Here is a 16,121-nt window from a genome sequence, read left to right on the forward strand (position 1 = left end):
TCTCACGAATCACCTGAGACTGGAGTAAATTGTTAACATGCTCCTTAGCCGCTTCATAATCTGATGGAGGAATGCGCCTGTAGCGCTGCCGGACTGGAGCATCATCCATTAAGGGAATCTCATGAGTGATTAGGCTTGTGCAACCCAGGTCAACCTCATGCATTGAAAAGACAGTTAAATACTTCTCTAGGGGGGCCCGGACTTTCTCCTGCTCTTCCGCCGAAATGCAGAGAGGTCTACTGACTCAAGCTGAGCAAGAGCCAGGGTGAATGCTGCATGAGCAGCCACCACAGCAGCCTCTGATGGTACCTCAGTCACTTCCTTGGGTAAACTCACCACTCCAGCTGGAGCCAGCGTGCCCACAAGGGTACGTGGGTGGAGTCTCACAGCGGTGGACCCCACGTTGATGATGATGTAAGCTGTCCCCCTCTCCACTTTTTACCAGTGATGGAGTTGCTAGAAGGCCGGCAGGGAGTTCTGAGCTACATGGCTCAAACACTGCTGAACCAGCACACTGCTCTGAACAGGTGGCAGCAATGATAGCAAGGACACCACCAGAAATCCAACGAGCCTTTCGACCACGAGTCCTTACTTTACTACTTTTACTGTAGGTTGAGCTTGGTGGCCCTGTTTTAGGGCCCCAAAAATTACATCTGGGGCTGTGGACACCTCAGATTGTCCAAACAGAGCACTGCAATACAGGGCAAAGAGCTCTTGGTAACAGCGCCGGATGATGTTAATCACCAAGACGCCGAGTGCCTGCATAGGTCCTCCACCGGGGATATCTTTAACTACTAGCACATAACAAAGTCCCATTTTCAACTCGAAGTAGCCAAGATATCGTGTAGCTAGCCCGTTAGCTGCCCTCAGTTGTAGCCGCTTGCAGGAGCGAAGTCGCTCTGGTCCCCATGGCTCAAAATGCTGCTTAGAGAAGCTTTCAGTGATTGTGGATACCATGGACCCAGTATCCACTAAACACGAAATTAAGCGACCCCCATGCACACCTGTAAATGAGGACAAGATGCTAGATGTCCATCAAACTCTCCTCTGCAGACGCAAAAGGTCCTGAGACATCTGGAGGATCTGTTCTTGTTGGAGTCTTAACATCTCCTTTATCTCCGATAGTTTTGAAACCGGAGGAGCTGATTGGGAGCTACCCCCAACGCCACACTGGAACCCGGGAACTGAGGGGACTGAGAAACTACAACTCCGCACCCCTCCAGGGAGACCCTCCCGCTCCCATTGTAGTGCCTCACCCCAACCTCTAGCAACGTAACGGTGGGCTGTCGCCGCACAAACTGCTTCAATTCACGGCATAGGGTGCAGTCAAATACACGCTCAACAAATTGATCCTGCAGCAACATCTCTGCATTTGAAACACCACTAGGTGCAGCTCCCGTAACTGATACCATGAGGTTCATTAAGGCCAGGGAGAATTCTTGCAGCGTCTCACCTTCCTGCTGCTGACGAGAGAAGAAGGCTTCCTGCAAGGCAACATAGGAGTCAGAGCAGCCATATAGTTCCTGCAGCACTGCAATGAGCCTCGCTGGGTCCTCCCGATCAGGGCTAGGGATCATATTTAATTTCGTTGCGAGCCTCTCCTTCCAGGTGATCAAACAAAAAGAACGCCTGATCGGCTGCACCTCAATGGCGAGCCCTCATGCAAGCCTGCACCTCCTCAAGCCACTCTGTAAGCACAATGCCAGTACGTCCTCTAAACATGGGACATTTTCTATCTCGATGGACATACAGCAGTCTCTCTACTACTGGAGGATGGGTCAAAGGCCCAGCCAAAGTGGCAAGTGCTACATTGGGGCCAGGAGCTGCCGCATGTTGCTGCCGCAGCCTCTCATTTTCAGCTTGCAACCATGAAACCAGGTCTGTTAAATCCTGAATTTGTCCTTCCATTACTTAGCCCTGGAGGAAAAACAAATTTTCAATCTCCCGGCTAAATAGGACACCAAGTTACCTGGCACAAATCACCTTCCAACCTCCATAGCGGAACCAGCTGCTGCTTCTTAAAAATAAATAAATAAATAATTAAAACAGAACTTCAGTGTCTGGCATGCCTATGACCAAAAAAATAACAACACAGAATGATTTTTTTTTTTTAAAAACCCACACGTCTCTGCCGTCATGGTGCCTCTGGCAGCTCTCCTCCCCGTCCCCTTGGTTCCTGATTCGACTCAGCTGTGTCCACTCAACTCATCATGCCTCCAGACCTACATAAGGAGATCCAGAACCAGTATTCATCGCCAGTTCATTACCCCAGATGGTGCATAGTCTGGTCGTCTTGGTAATTCTAGTCATGTGTTTTTGCTCTCGTCTTATTTACCTTCTGCCTTGTCGTCAGGATTATCAAACCACAAGTGGACGCCTGAGTCTCCAGACTACCCGAGCAGTATTACATCATGGAGTCAACTTACCACGCCACGAAGCTTCGCCGAACCTCCAGCCACGTCACGAGCCATTGCAGAACCTCCAGTCACGTCACGAGCCATAGCAGAACCTCCAGTCACGCCACGAGCCATCGCAGAACCTCCAATCTCGCCGCAAGCCATCATCCAACATCAAGCTGTGCCACAACTCCAAACCACACCGGATATAATAAACTCCAATACTTACCTCAAAAACTTACCTGAGTCATCCTTCTGGGTTCCAGCGTCTGGGTCTGTCTCGTCTAGCAAGTCATGACATCTGCTAAGTGTGCTATTCTGCCGACAACGCCAATTGTGGTCCCGACGGAATTTATTTTTTTGGCGGATGCACACAAAAGGCAGGAGACAGAGGGACCAAGGTTAAAATTAAATCACAAAACGTTAAAACCAATTAAAAATAGACCTGTTTAAAATACATGCATAAAAAACAGATTCAGACCGCTGAGGACCAGAAAAGTTAAGGGAGGTGGAGGCTCTCAGAGAACCAAATAAAATTTCACCCCACTCACGTGATGCAGACCACACACAGTTGTGAACCCTTCACCCAAGGACAGGTCACTCTAAATCGGAGAACTCAGGACTGACACCTGGGTCCTCCGCACTGAGGGAGGGGGGAAAACAAGGTGCATTAACACAATAAAACACACACAATTAAACACAGTTCTAAAAGAATTATATAAAAATTCTTAACACAAAAAATAAAAGAAACTCTTGTGAGAGTAGGTCAGCCCGTAGGGTGCTGCTCAATGAGGAGAGCACCTCCGAGCTTTTGTTTTAGTGGGTGGTGAGGGTGAATTCAGGCGCAACGCCCTGTTTAGTCCTCCTTTGCTCGGGCTCAATGGCAGCTGAAGAGCACCCGGGCCCGGCAGTTCTGAGCAGAGTTTCTAAAGATATTAAAACTGTTAATAAAACTTTCACTTCTGGGTGAAGCAAACTTATATGAGTCTAATAAAATAATGCACTAAGATTTGTCTCCAAACAATTATAACATCAAATAAAACACATTTATCTGTAGCAGGCTGAAACATGTTTTCCTGTTTTTCTTTGTAAACTAACAGGTTCAGAGGATCACTGAACATTTAGGGTTTTCTAAAGCAACAAACTACAACTTCATGTAAAATGTTTCTATGCTTTTGTAGGCATCTTAAATCTTACAATTCTCTGCTCTTTGCTACATTATCAATTGTTTATGTCATGTTGATCAAAATGTCTTATATAGTTCACTGTGCAATAGTCTTACTCCTCAAAACACCTAGTCATTAGTTCATCGTATAATTCATTAACTGCAAAATGGTTGACCAAGTTGTCATAATGTGACAAACATATTTTGCTGCATTGCAAGAGAGGATATTTGCTGTGATGTGGATGAGAATTTGTGGCCTAACATACAGGAACGACAAGAGGTGTAGGAAGACCACACCAATTCCTACTGCACTGCCTGTACTGTTGTACAGAATATTGTCCTATATTTTTTTCCCTTTGTGTTACTGTTTACAGTGGGTTTTTTCTATGTTGGTATGACATGGTCTGTCAACAAATTACAATATGAACAATAAAAGTGTAAATGTGAATCTTGTCCAGTCTCTTGCAATCAAACAAAAAAGGTGTAACTTACATTTTACAATAATTGTCATCAAAACTTTAGACATAGTTTACATCAGAACCTCCCTCTAAAGTACACAGTTATATTGACAACATGACTACGTAATTTGACTGTCTTGTTCGTAGACAATGACACAAGGACTTGACATTCTGATGGCACTGACATGTTCAATGACATAAAGACTTAGTTTTGAGAGATGAACTAAAGATTTTGAGCAAGTTACAGGCCTTTGCAAGAAATCCATAGTGTTTTGCTGTTTGTACAAATTGTTTTGAGAAATGCACACACGTATTAGCAAACTTCAATTCTGATCTGAGAATTGTACTAAAGCCACTGAGAAAAACTGTGTGACTAAAATGTCCTCCTTTTTTTAGAGTTCATCTTACAACAATAATAATTTACTTTATCTACAAGCGCCTTTGTAGAAACTCAAGGACACCCAGTGAAAAAAAGCAGAAAGCTGCAGAAAAAAATATAGCAGCAGTTAAAATAAAGCAGTGAGAAGTGAGCAGAAGAAACACTTAGACTAAATATACAGATTACTGTAAATGAAGAGTAGTTAGAGAGCCTATGTCATGCTATTCTTAAGCCTTTCAGGGTAAACTATATCCTTATGTATGATAATATATTAGCTTTGACACACTAAAGAACAGATTATTTATGAAATACCAGTGATTTTCAAGAGCTTTTTTTTTTCCCGACCGACCGACCGACCGACGGACAGAGTACTTTATTAATCCCGAGGGAACTTGCATATCCATCCATTGCTCCTCAAATACACAAAAATTTAATAGAAATTTAAAAAGTAGTAAGTAGTTGAGTAATAAATAGTCTTAAAATCCTAAAATAATCACACTCACTAAAAACAGAGTAAAAAGAATAAAAGTGTAAGAGCAATAAAAATAAAATAAAAGTAAGTAAAAGCATAAAAGTGGTAAAAAGTAGATGCCCGATTACTGACTCCTCCTCATGCCCCCTCCCCTCCCAGCAGTATTGAACAGTCTAATTGCACTCGGTGCAAAGGACTTCCTGAGTCTTTCTGTGGAGCATGGCAGAGAGCGAAGGCAGTTGCTGAATGCGCTCCTTTGGTCAGTGAAGAGTCCATGTAGAGAGGGTTCTTTTTGTTCGCCCCCCCCCAACACACCACCGCATAAGACAGGGTACTTAAAACAATGGACTGATAAAACATAAAAAGGAGATCTGAGCAGACATTAAAAGAGCCAAGTCTTTTTACAAAGTATAACCTGCTCTGCCCCTTCCTGTATATGGAGTCCATGTTTGCTGACCAGTTCAGCTTCTTGTCCAGGAGGACTCCAAGGTATCTGTAGTTATCCACTACCTCCACCTCTGCTCCACCAAGGAGGATGGGTTGAACCGCATCAGGTGTTCGACGGAAGTCCAGCACCATCTCCTTTGTCTTGGTGATGTTTAGGTGGAGGCAGTTTCGTTGGCTCCAGTGCGCAAAGTCCTCCACCAGCTGTCTGTACTCCCCCTCCTCACCCTCTTTTATACATGCCACAATTGCTGCGTCATCTGAGAACTTTTGAATGTGGCATGCATCAGAGTTGTAGTGGAAGTCAGTGGTGTAGAGGGTAAAGAGGAGAGGTGATAGCACTGTGCCCTGTAGATCCCCCGTGCTGCCAGTCAGCATGGAGGAACTGCAACTCCCCATTCTGACAAATTGTGGCCTGTTTGTCAGATAGTCCGTTATCCATGACACCAGTTGGAAGTTCGTACCAAAGGAGAGGAGCTTCTGCTGGAGAAGGAAGGGCTGGATTGTATTAAAAGCGCTCAAAAAAGAGCATTCTCACAGCACAGCCCCCGTCTCCAGGTAGGAGAGGGCCTGATGTAGAAGATACAGGACAGCGTCCTCAACTCCTACTTTTTGTTGGTAGGCGAACTGGAGAGGGTCCTCATCCCTGCGCCTGCGACCCCAGGTGCAGTGGGGCACCTGGGGTCGCAGGCACTGCAAGACCAGGTGCTCCAGTGTCTTCATGACATGAGAGAAGAGGGCGACTGGCCTGTAGTCGTTCGTTCAGCTCACAGGAGCGACTCTTTTTGGGCACAGGAACAATGCATGACGTTTTCCACAGCGATGGGACCCTACCCAGCTTCTGGCTCAGGTTACAAATCTGCTGTAGGGGTTCTCCCAGTTCTGCAGCACTGGCCTTAAGGAGCCGTGGACTCACTCGGTCTGGGCCAGCTGCCTTGCTGGGGTGGAGCCGTCTCAGCTCCCTGCTCACTTGGTCAGCAGTGATGGAAAAGGGGTTATCATTGGGATTTGATGACTGAGATGGGGGCAAAGGGGGGGGGGGGCAATGGGGGGGGGGGGCAGAAGCAAGATGGTTGGGGAGGTCGGTGGGGCACTGCAGCACCAGGGAGCAGGCAGCATGGGGGGTAGCCTGGGGGCAGCTGAACCGGTTGAAGAAAAATAAGGCGACTGGATTTCCGAGACAACAGCTTTCACTCCTTGTGGATGCCGCCCAATTCATGACATCAACCCATAAGCCAGCCTCGGCAGTGTGTCTGCTACTCACCCACGAAAACAAACTACATCCAAACTTTTCAAAGATAGATGTGCATATAGTGCATATTAAAGGAAAAGTTTTTGCCGATCACGTCTAGCTCCATGTGTGAGTGTTAGCCTGGGGGCGGTGCTGGCAGCGCAGACTCTGGCTCAAAAGGGTTGTTCCTCACTTTGTGGCGTCACAATGAGAACCCACGTGTTTTAGTGGATTGGTCGGGGACAATCGGGGTACGTAGACAGCAGAGTTTCAGCGGAATTTGATTGTTTTTCGTGAGGAATGAATATTATAATGCACTTTTGCATGTTATTGACCCTTTAAGAGTCTGTGTTGTGACTTGGAGAAGAGTAGCTGAACATGAAAAATATAGAAGAAGAAGAGAATGATGTGAAAAGGGAAGGGAAATGTGATTAATACAGAGGATTAATGGGGGGGGGGGGTGGAAGACATAAGTGGACAGTTTGTGTTTAAAGACCCACTCCAATGAAAATTGTGTTTTTATTATGTTCTTGAAAATGAATTGAAAAAGCATTTTGAAGGATTGATTTTTTATTTTATTTTTGAATCATTTCATGCAGTTATATTGTGAAAATGAAAAAGTATTTCAGTTAATTCATTTTAATTGTCAAATTAGAAATTTCTAACTGAATTTTGCAACATATTTACCAGATAACTTTTTGAAAAGGAAATGTCAAAAACCGTTTTCTTTATGTTTCAATAAAGTGACAAAATAAGATGTTAAAGAAGAAAAAGCAGTTTGGTGGATTGCTTTTTCTTTTTAATTTTGACAATAAATGCTGCTTCATTATGAAAGTGAAAAACATTTCTGTTAATCCATTTTAATTGTCAAATTAAGATAGATATTTCTAATTATATCTAAGCAAAATGAAAATGAAATTTCAAATACCATTTTCTTCATCGTTTTAATCAAGTGACAGAATCAGCAGTGTTGAAGAAGAAAAAGAAAAAGCTGTTTTGCGGCTTGCTTTTTTCTTTTTTAATTTTGAGTCAACAAATGCAGCTTCATTTTGAAAATGAAAAAGCATTTCCAAAACCATTGTGTGATTTTTGTTTTGCCTCATTAAATCATAAATCTTGTGTGTGGCGTCTGAATGCAGCTCAGCATATCAGGTCACACAGTTCTGGTCAAAGGCTGCAGCTGGAACTTAAACGTCAGAACATTATTTGCTCAGTATCTGTTTCTTACTCTGCATCTTACAGTCCGTTCAGTCAAATACAACTCACACACATGCTAACACCCAGTTTTTGTAACTCTTTAAAGTCCCATTTTAATCATCTTTTGATCAATTGTAAAACTGTTCCCAGCGGTCCTTTAATAGTGATTAAACCTGTGTCGCTTTCTTGGACTATAGCTGCGGTTACATGGGCAAAATATCTTAATCGGATCAATGGTCTGATTAAAATTCAACCGTGCACATTAGCTTTGTTTGATGAACATAATTCCATGCGGGAAATTCCGCAATCTGCACCTTGGCTGCATGTAAATATGTGGGAATAACATCAGCCTTTATTTTGTCGGGACACAACTGGAAACACAAGTCCGCGTGATTGTTTGAACAGTTTCTAAGGACTGAGCGACATTCTGCTTTGAAAAGCTCACACGCCGCCACAAAGCCGCTGTGTGAGCTCTGCCCGGACACAAGGTTCTCCTGCATCCGGCAGCCGCTAACCCAGAGCGGTGGGACGGATCGCAGTCCAAGTTTCCCACACGTAACAAAACGCACACGTAACAAAGCATCCTCCCCTCCCCTCAAATACAAAGTTATGAATCCAGCTGCTCTGCACACAGACACAGTTCGCTCGGTCCACTGACACTCGAGCCCGGACCGGGGACTCGACGTCACGGGGCACGAAGCGCTCCTCCCCGGCACCCCCCTTTTGAGGGTTGTAAAAGAGGGGAGAGGCGAAGAGCCAGCGGGGCGAGAGCGGAACGGCGCCCGCAGAGGAGCGGGTCGGTCCTGTTTGAGCTCCAAAGCTTTCTCTGTAGCAAAACACCGTCTATGCATGACGTTAAACCAGAGCAAAAGTGACACACGATCGGAATGAACCGTTTACATGCACAACGATCGGATCAACAATTGGCCTAACCCACCTGTCTCGATCAGAAAGAAATTTTGATCCGAACGAGTCTGGTCGGGGCAGAGTATTCCGAACAGCGTGTTTACATGACGCATTTTCCTTCCGATCAGGCGTTCTTTCCGATTACTTTTGCCCATGTAAACGCAGCTATTGTTACTGCAAAGCAGTAGTTCATTAAAAATTCACCTCTGAGTTGTGGGCGGGATTGTTGGTATAGAGCAACCTGAGAGTGCTCTGTTTCCATGGATCTATTTATCCCTACGTGGATCCATCAGAATAGAGCAGGGAGCTTGTAGCCCACCCAGTGTATTCTTTACATCACAAATACAATGTTTCTTCAAATTTTTGTGTCTGCTCCTGATTCACAAAAATTTGAATAAAGAAATACTCAGAAAGACAGTTTTAAGCTAAATTTTGTTTTATATATGTCCTCAATCATGAGAAACATGTCACAAAATACCAAAAACACAATTTTCGTCGGCGCAAGTCTTTAAAAATGTAGACTCTGTTCTTTGGGTAATCTTTTTCCTCTTTTGTAAACCAGACATCCTTCTTGTAACGGTATTGGAAAATGATAACAAACCGAGATTATGAGCTTTAAAAATAAGCTCCTTGAGTTCAAAGAACTGGACTTTTGACTATGTTTTTTTTTTTTTCAATCGGGGACATTTAGGATTATATTTTTTTTTTACTTTCTTTTTTGCCATCTGTTGTAACCATAGGAGTTTCATGGATCTGACCTGTTTTTCTGAACTTCTGAAAAATTTAAAAGCTTTGCAACCTTTTCCAAACTGATAATTGCCAATACAATACATTTTTCTCCCTTTCTGATTAATATGTCAGACATCAACTTTTATTAAAAGGCCAAGTTCTGACTTCTTAGGTTTTAAGGCCTGTTCACACCGGGACGAATTTCGCCGGCGATTTTCGCCGACGTTTAACGCCTCGTGACTAAACAAAGGGCCCCAATGAGAGTGTGCACACCGACGCGAAAAAACGCCAGGCGTTAAAGCGTCAAAAAAAAAAACGCCTCGGGTTCGTTTTTTTTTTTCGACGCGTCGCGTCGAAATCTACTCGACCAATGAGAACGGCGCTTTTGCTCACGTGTCTGGAGCTTCTGAAGTTACAGTAAAACACAACTTGGGGGCGCTCAAACAAAACTGCCTTGCTGAGCACACATACCAGCGAAGAAGATAGACGCCAAGTAGCGTCTACACAGCCGCGAAGCAATAATGACGGACATTCTAAAACATCCCCGAACCAAGCACCAGTTGGAGCTACTGGTGCTTGAAATATTCATGTTTTCTTTGTTTGATTCTGACAAGCGTGTAAATACTTGCTCTCTTCTTCTGAGTGAAAAGCGACTTTAAGAAGCGTAAAGTTGCGCAGCGCCACCTTGTGTACAGGAGTATTTCGGTTTTACATTAAGCGCCATCTAATGTCAGGGAATGAAATTGCATGTTCACTCCACTCATCGTCAGCGAAAATCGCCTGGGTGTGAACACAAAAAACGTGGCGAAAAACGCTGGCGAATAACGCCTGGCGAATATTCGTCCCGGTGTGTACGGGCCTTTAGGTTCTACTGTTATCAGACACGGTTGTGTTTTTTCACATACCTGACATGTTTTGACGGACGTCTTCCATCTTTGTCAGAGTCTTCGTCAGAGTTGTGTCATCAGAGTTGTGTTGTCAGAGTTGTTGTCGTTGTGATGACGCTGACGAAGACGGAAACACAACCATGTATGATAACAGAAGAACCTAAGAAGTCAGTTTATAATACAGACACTATGAACTTTATTGAACTAAGGCCAGGTTAGAATGGCTTTTTTTTAATTAACAAATGAAATAATCATGAATTGATTTACAAATTAAAAAAATGTTTAAATGTGTTAATCTTTAGCGTTTGAGCCCTTCACTCACCTCATTATCTTGCCATTGCAACCAGCTGCTGCAAGTCAAACACTGGAGAGCAGCTGAGACAGCTCCCTGATGTAGCTTCATACGTCAAAGTACAGACAGCTAACAACATAGACCAAGAGCATGAAAACACTTACCAAAAAAGGAGGCAGGAGAAGGAAAGGACAGAAGGAAGACTCTGCTTTCCCAGCCCCCTTAAAGTCCTGCTTTTCTTCATTAAATGGAAAGGTAACTGACTTCAGTAGTCTAGTAAAGTGAAAAAGAACTCTGAGTTTATCTCTGGGGAAAGTATCCTGATGAATTATAATGAGGTCAGAAATACATCTTATGTTAAGCAGTTTAACATGAATTTATTTGTGTCAAGAAATTTAGACCAAAAACATCTTCCTAAAATTAATGCAAAAACTGAGCAGGGCGTGCTTTGAGCTTTCTTCTTTATACATGATGTCCAGCCAAAACAGGTATCATTGTCTAGGTTAGGCAAGCAGGAGGAAACGCAACTGAAGGGAAGAACAACAAGCACATTGAAGTAGGGGTGTTCTGCTCGAGTGGACGGCTCAACTCTATCGATCTTTCAAAGCGGAAGTGTCATTGTTGGCCTATCCAGCACTTGCTTCAGATTGCGTATGATCATGTGACTTTTCAAATGACGCTCCATTTCATCATTCGCATATTGCCGAGTGCCCATAAAGTGATATTTATGCCACCACACTGCAAACGTATAAGTAGCAAATGAAAATATTAAATATTTTCTTTTTAAAAACATTTCAACATTTTTTCTTTCAAAAAACTTTTTTTTGCTTTAAAGAAATACTTTTGCATTTGCAAAACAAATGTTTTTGCATGCGTTGAGTCTTATCTTGCCTTCTCCCTCTCTTTTATTTTGCGTTCATAAGTTTCAGTTAAGCGTGACATAGCTGCCATCAAACAACCTCATGATTGGTCTAGATTCTAACCAATCAAATCGCCATATCGCCAATCGCCATATTTATCTAACATGGTGTCTGCCTCTGTCTCTTAGGCTGACGAACCATTCATTTTTAATCATTTTAAAAATAATTGATGCTTTCTTTGTCACGGTTTTAGTTTCTTTACTTTTGTTTTCTAGTTGTCTCTTGTTTCTTCATGTTTTGAATTCACTTCCTGTTTTATTTTGTAGGGTTTCCTGTGTTGTGTCGTGTTTTCGAGTTTTACTTTTGGTCCCCATCCGCCCTCATTGTTTCCATCTGTGTCTCTTCAGTCCTGTATGTATTTAAGTCCTGTCATTTATTTCCTCCTGTGCTGCTCCATAGTTTGATGTAGTTTGCTGTCCCCTAGTTATTGTGTCATTGTAAGTTTTCAAGTTTTGAGTTTGCCTGCATGCTGAAGTGGTATTATTGCTTAGTTTTGTTTTAATTATTAAAGATCCCTTTTGCCTGGATCCTCCTCCTCCTCTCTGTGCCTGGGTGTGTCCCTCATTTCCCCCTCTGTAATAATCTTTTAAACTGTAAAATAAATGATAAAGCTTATTACACTAAATCAACAGGCCTGTGTGTGATCTGTGAATCCTCCAGAGCCAAATATTGGTAAAAAGTAAGATTTTCTTCAAGATATGTTTGTAAAAACAAACAAAAAAAAATATGTGAAGCACATATTCTTTTATGCTGCACAAGATTAACAGCAGTAATGGGCAAAAGAATGATGGCTCACCAAAGTAGACTTAATGTACTTAACAGAAGCATTTTTACCTTTTATTTTAATTTGCAGAGTGTCTTATTATTTATTTATGAACGCAAGATCAAAGGGGGAGAAGCGAGAAGAGACACAACGCATGTAAAAAGCATGTGTGTTGCAAACAAAAATATTTTTTTAAAGCAAAAAAAAAAGTGTTTTGAAAGCAAAAAAGAGTCTTTGAAAGCAAAAAGAAAAAGGTTTTTGAAAGAAAAAAAAATGTAGAAAACAAAAAAAAAGCCTTGCAACTTAGAAAGTTTTGTTTGCAATGTCTTGGCATATATATCACTTCATGCTCCTCAAAGCCGAGACATTTAGTCATTTTAAATGCCAACTTTTACTGTGATTGATTAAAAAGTTTTTTCTTCTTTTTTTGCACATTTTCATTTATATTTTGTGATCTGTTTGCAGTGATTTTTTTTGTTTTATTTTAAAAAATTTTTTTAAAGAGATGAAAAAATTATATAATTTAATGTTGAATAATAAGTACTTTTTTGTATTTTATAATTCATTTTTCACATTTTATCTACAGTGAATAAATAAAAATATATTAATATAAAACACATATTAGGAAAAAACACATTTTTAGCATTGAGAATTCATCTTGTACATAATTTTATATTGTTGTTCAAGGTAAATTAAAGCAACAAAACAATCTGAAGAGCTGATTGGGAGCTGAAAAAGTCATCTTTTTTTAGTGAGCCAAGCCAGAAGAGCCAGAATTTCAGAATCAGAAATACTTTATTGATCCCACACGTGGGAAACTTGGTTGTCACAATAGCAACTGACAGCAGAGGGGGAAAAAAACTTAGAATGACATAAAAAAAAACAAGAACAAAGAAAATGTAGCATAAATGCAAACATCAAGGTTGTATAATTTAAAAAGCTATTTACAGAACAGTGCAGGTAAAAAATTTGTGAAAGAAATGTGCAAAATAGAAAAAAACTAAATAAATAGATAATAAAAAATGTGCAAAGGTTATCTTTTGCACTGTGAGTTGTTGCACAGGGTTATTGCATTGGGTATGAAGGATTTCTGGTACCGGGCAGTTTTGGAGCGGAGCTGTCTGAGCTTCCTAGAGAAGGAGCTCCGCTGTTTGTCCAAAACAGGGTGGAGAGGATGCTCTGGGTTGTCCATGATTGAAAGGAGTCTGTTCAGTGACCTCCTCTCCATCACTGCTTCAAATGTTTCCTGTTTGCAGCCAATGACAGAACCCGCCTTCCTGATCAGCTTGTTCAGTCTGTTGGTGTCACTGACTGCAATGCTGCTTCCCCAGCAGACCACGGAGGAGAACAAGGTGCTGGCTACCACAGACTGGTAGAAGATCTCCAGCATCTTGCTGCACACATTGAAAGACCTCAGCTTCCTTAGGAAGTAGAGTCTGCTGCAGGCCTTCTTGTACACAGCAGTGCTGTGGCTCCTCCAGCTCAGTCTGCTGTCGATAGTCACACCCAGGTATTTATACTCCTCCACCACTACTACATCCTTGCCCAGGATGCAGAGGGGTTGTAAGACTGTCAAAAGCTATTTCCATCACTATAAGAGGGTATAAACTTTTCCTGCATTTTTGCTATGAACACATTGCTTTAGAAACAGGGAGAAAAATAAGAAAAAATAAGTCAGTAATATCAGTAAATGAAATGTTCTACCAAACTTTAGTAGAACATTTCATTTACTGATATTTTCAATTAGACATTGATTCACAAATCTAACGTTTTTCATATGAATACATTTATCCACACATTCAGGACAGATAAGCCTACATGTGAATTTAGCAGTAGCACAAAAATGTCATTGTTCAATTTATTTTATGGTAAATGATGTATACTTTACAAAATTTGCTATTTTAAACTCCCTTCTTTTCAGCCCCAGACTCAGTATTTTTTTTTAAACAGCTAAAAACATACAGTACAGGCCAAAAGTTTGGACACAACGTCCCATTCAAATGAATGCGAAGGTGTGTCCAAACTTTTGGTCTGTACGGTATCTTCTTAAAAAATTTCTTTTTTTATAATTAATTTTATATTCTGTCTTTAACCGTGTTTTACTGAAGCCCTTTGTGATTTTTTTATCTTGAAAGATGCCATGCAAAAAAGTTTATTATTATTTTAATTATTATTACTATTATTAAAGTTTTTTTAAACTAATTGTGCAAAGCAAACATTCATGTTTTCATTTCTTTATTTAGGTTTTAAATGGTTTTAGTTATTTTAGAAATAAATGTTCACCTTTTGGCACATCCCATGAGGGGTCACAACAGCAATTTAACTTTCACTAATAGTTTAATCTAAACCAATCAGTTAATGGTTTGGTGGTTTGGCAGAGATTTTTAACATTGGATGCCCTTCCTGACACAACCCCAGTATTTAATCCGGGCTGGGGAATGGCACAGGGAACCCCAGACTTGGGCTCTCTTTTGGCTACATAGATAGTATATGAAGGGTCTTGCACAAGGATCCACACTGGATCCTTAGAGCTTATCGTACCGCTTGGGAAATGAACCCTGGTTTCCTATGTACCAGTCTGAGTAAGCATTGTTGCTGAATTACAAAAATGTGATACTTTTAGCTTAAAACTATGAGGATCTAGAAATGTCAGTTAGGTCTAAACATTTCATTGTCTTCACTAGAATGAAAAGAAAAACACAAGTGTTTAAAACCTGATGTTATTAAAGATAACCAGTAAAATGTTGTTTCCATCAGGTGTAGGCAGGTACAAAAAACATCATGTTAATAAAGTAAAAGTTTTTTGCTTGCTTCTTGTCTAAGTGCAAAGCTGCTGCTCCTTTTCTCCTCCATCCAGAGGGGAAACAGAGTCCCAGTTACTCAAGTCAAATCCTAACAAAAGGAAAACAAATACACTTAATAATAACTATACTTAACAATCTATAAACAACCTTGAACAAAGAAGATGAAAGTTTTATGATTTCTTTATTCTGAAAGATGCAGTGAATATTTGTAATATTCGTAGTAACCCGGTTGTCGTCAGAGAAGGATATTTATCCAGGATATGTAGGATATATCCAACAAAAAAAAGATCTCCCTGCATTTCCCTCAAAATTTCCTAGAAAACCTTTGTCTGTGTGTATTTCCCCAGTAGTTCACATTCATACTAAATTCTTAATATTTTCATATTAAACACTTTTCAAAAGAAATAAATGTGTAATGTTTAAGTTTACCTGGGTCTTTTATTTTGAACTTAGCTGTAAGAACTATCTTTACCTTTTTTGTCACATTCTTGTCACTGCCTGCAATCATCAGGTCGTCAACCACTTTTGATAATTACCTTTTTTCAGTTTCTTTTGGATTAAAAAAAAGAATTGTAAAAATCAATTTAAAATGCTGGATGGCACCCCTTTTGGCATTACAAAATGGTTTAGCCCATTTTTTCTACAGTCAAAGTTTCTCAATCATTAAAGTCTGAAAACATCGTAAGTTTTGATGAGTATAATGTTAATATCTGACTATCAAATATTAAATACTATCTGAACTGACTGTCAGTCAGTCCATTACAAACAAGATGGAGCTCAAATCCTTGGTGTGGTCCCACCTCCACCTTGAATTCCTCTGTCACATCTTTCTCTACATCACATGCGTCACTGCAAACATTTGTATTTATGATTATGAGGAATTAAACTGTTTTTTCATCTTATATTTTCATTCATTTTTCGGTTTTTATCAGTGCATGTCCTCATTTCTGAAATTAGTTTGATAGCTCTGTGAGATTTTTATGTTGTATTGTCTACAATTATTCCTTGAAATAAACAAATAAATCAAATCATATTAAATCATGTTCAAATTAAACACTGTTTGTTCTTATGTCAAGTT

Source organism: Oryzias latipes, chromosome 18, assembly GCF_002234675.1.
Source record: "Oryzias latipes chromosome 18, ASM223467v1".
In the NCBI taxonomy this organism is placed as follows: domain Eukaryota; kingdom Metazoa; phylum Chordata; class Actinopteri; order Beloniformes; family Adrianichthyidae; genus Oryzias; species Oryzias latipes.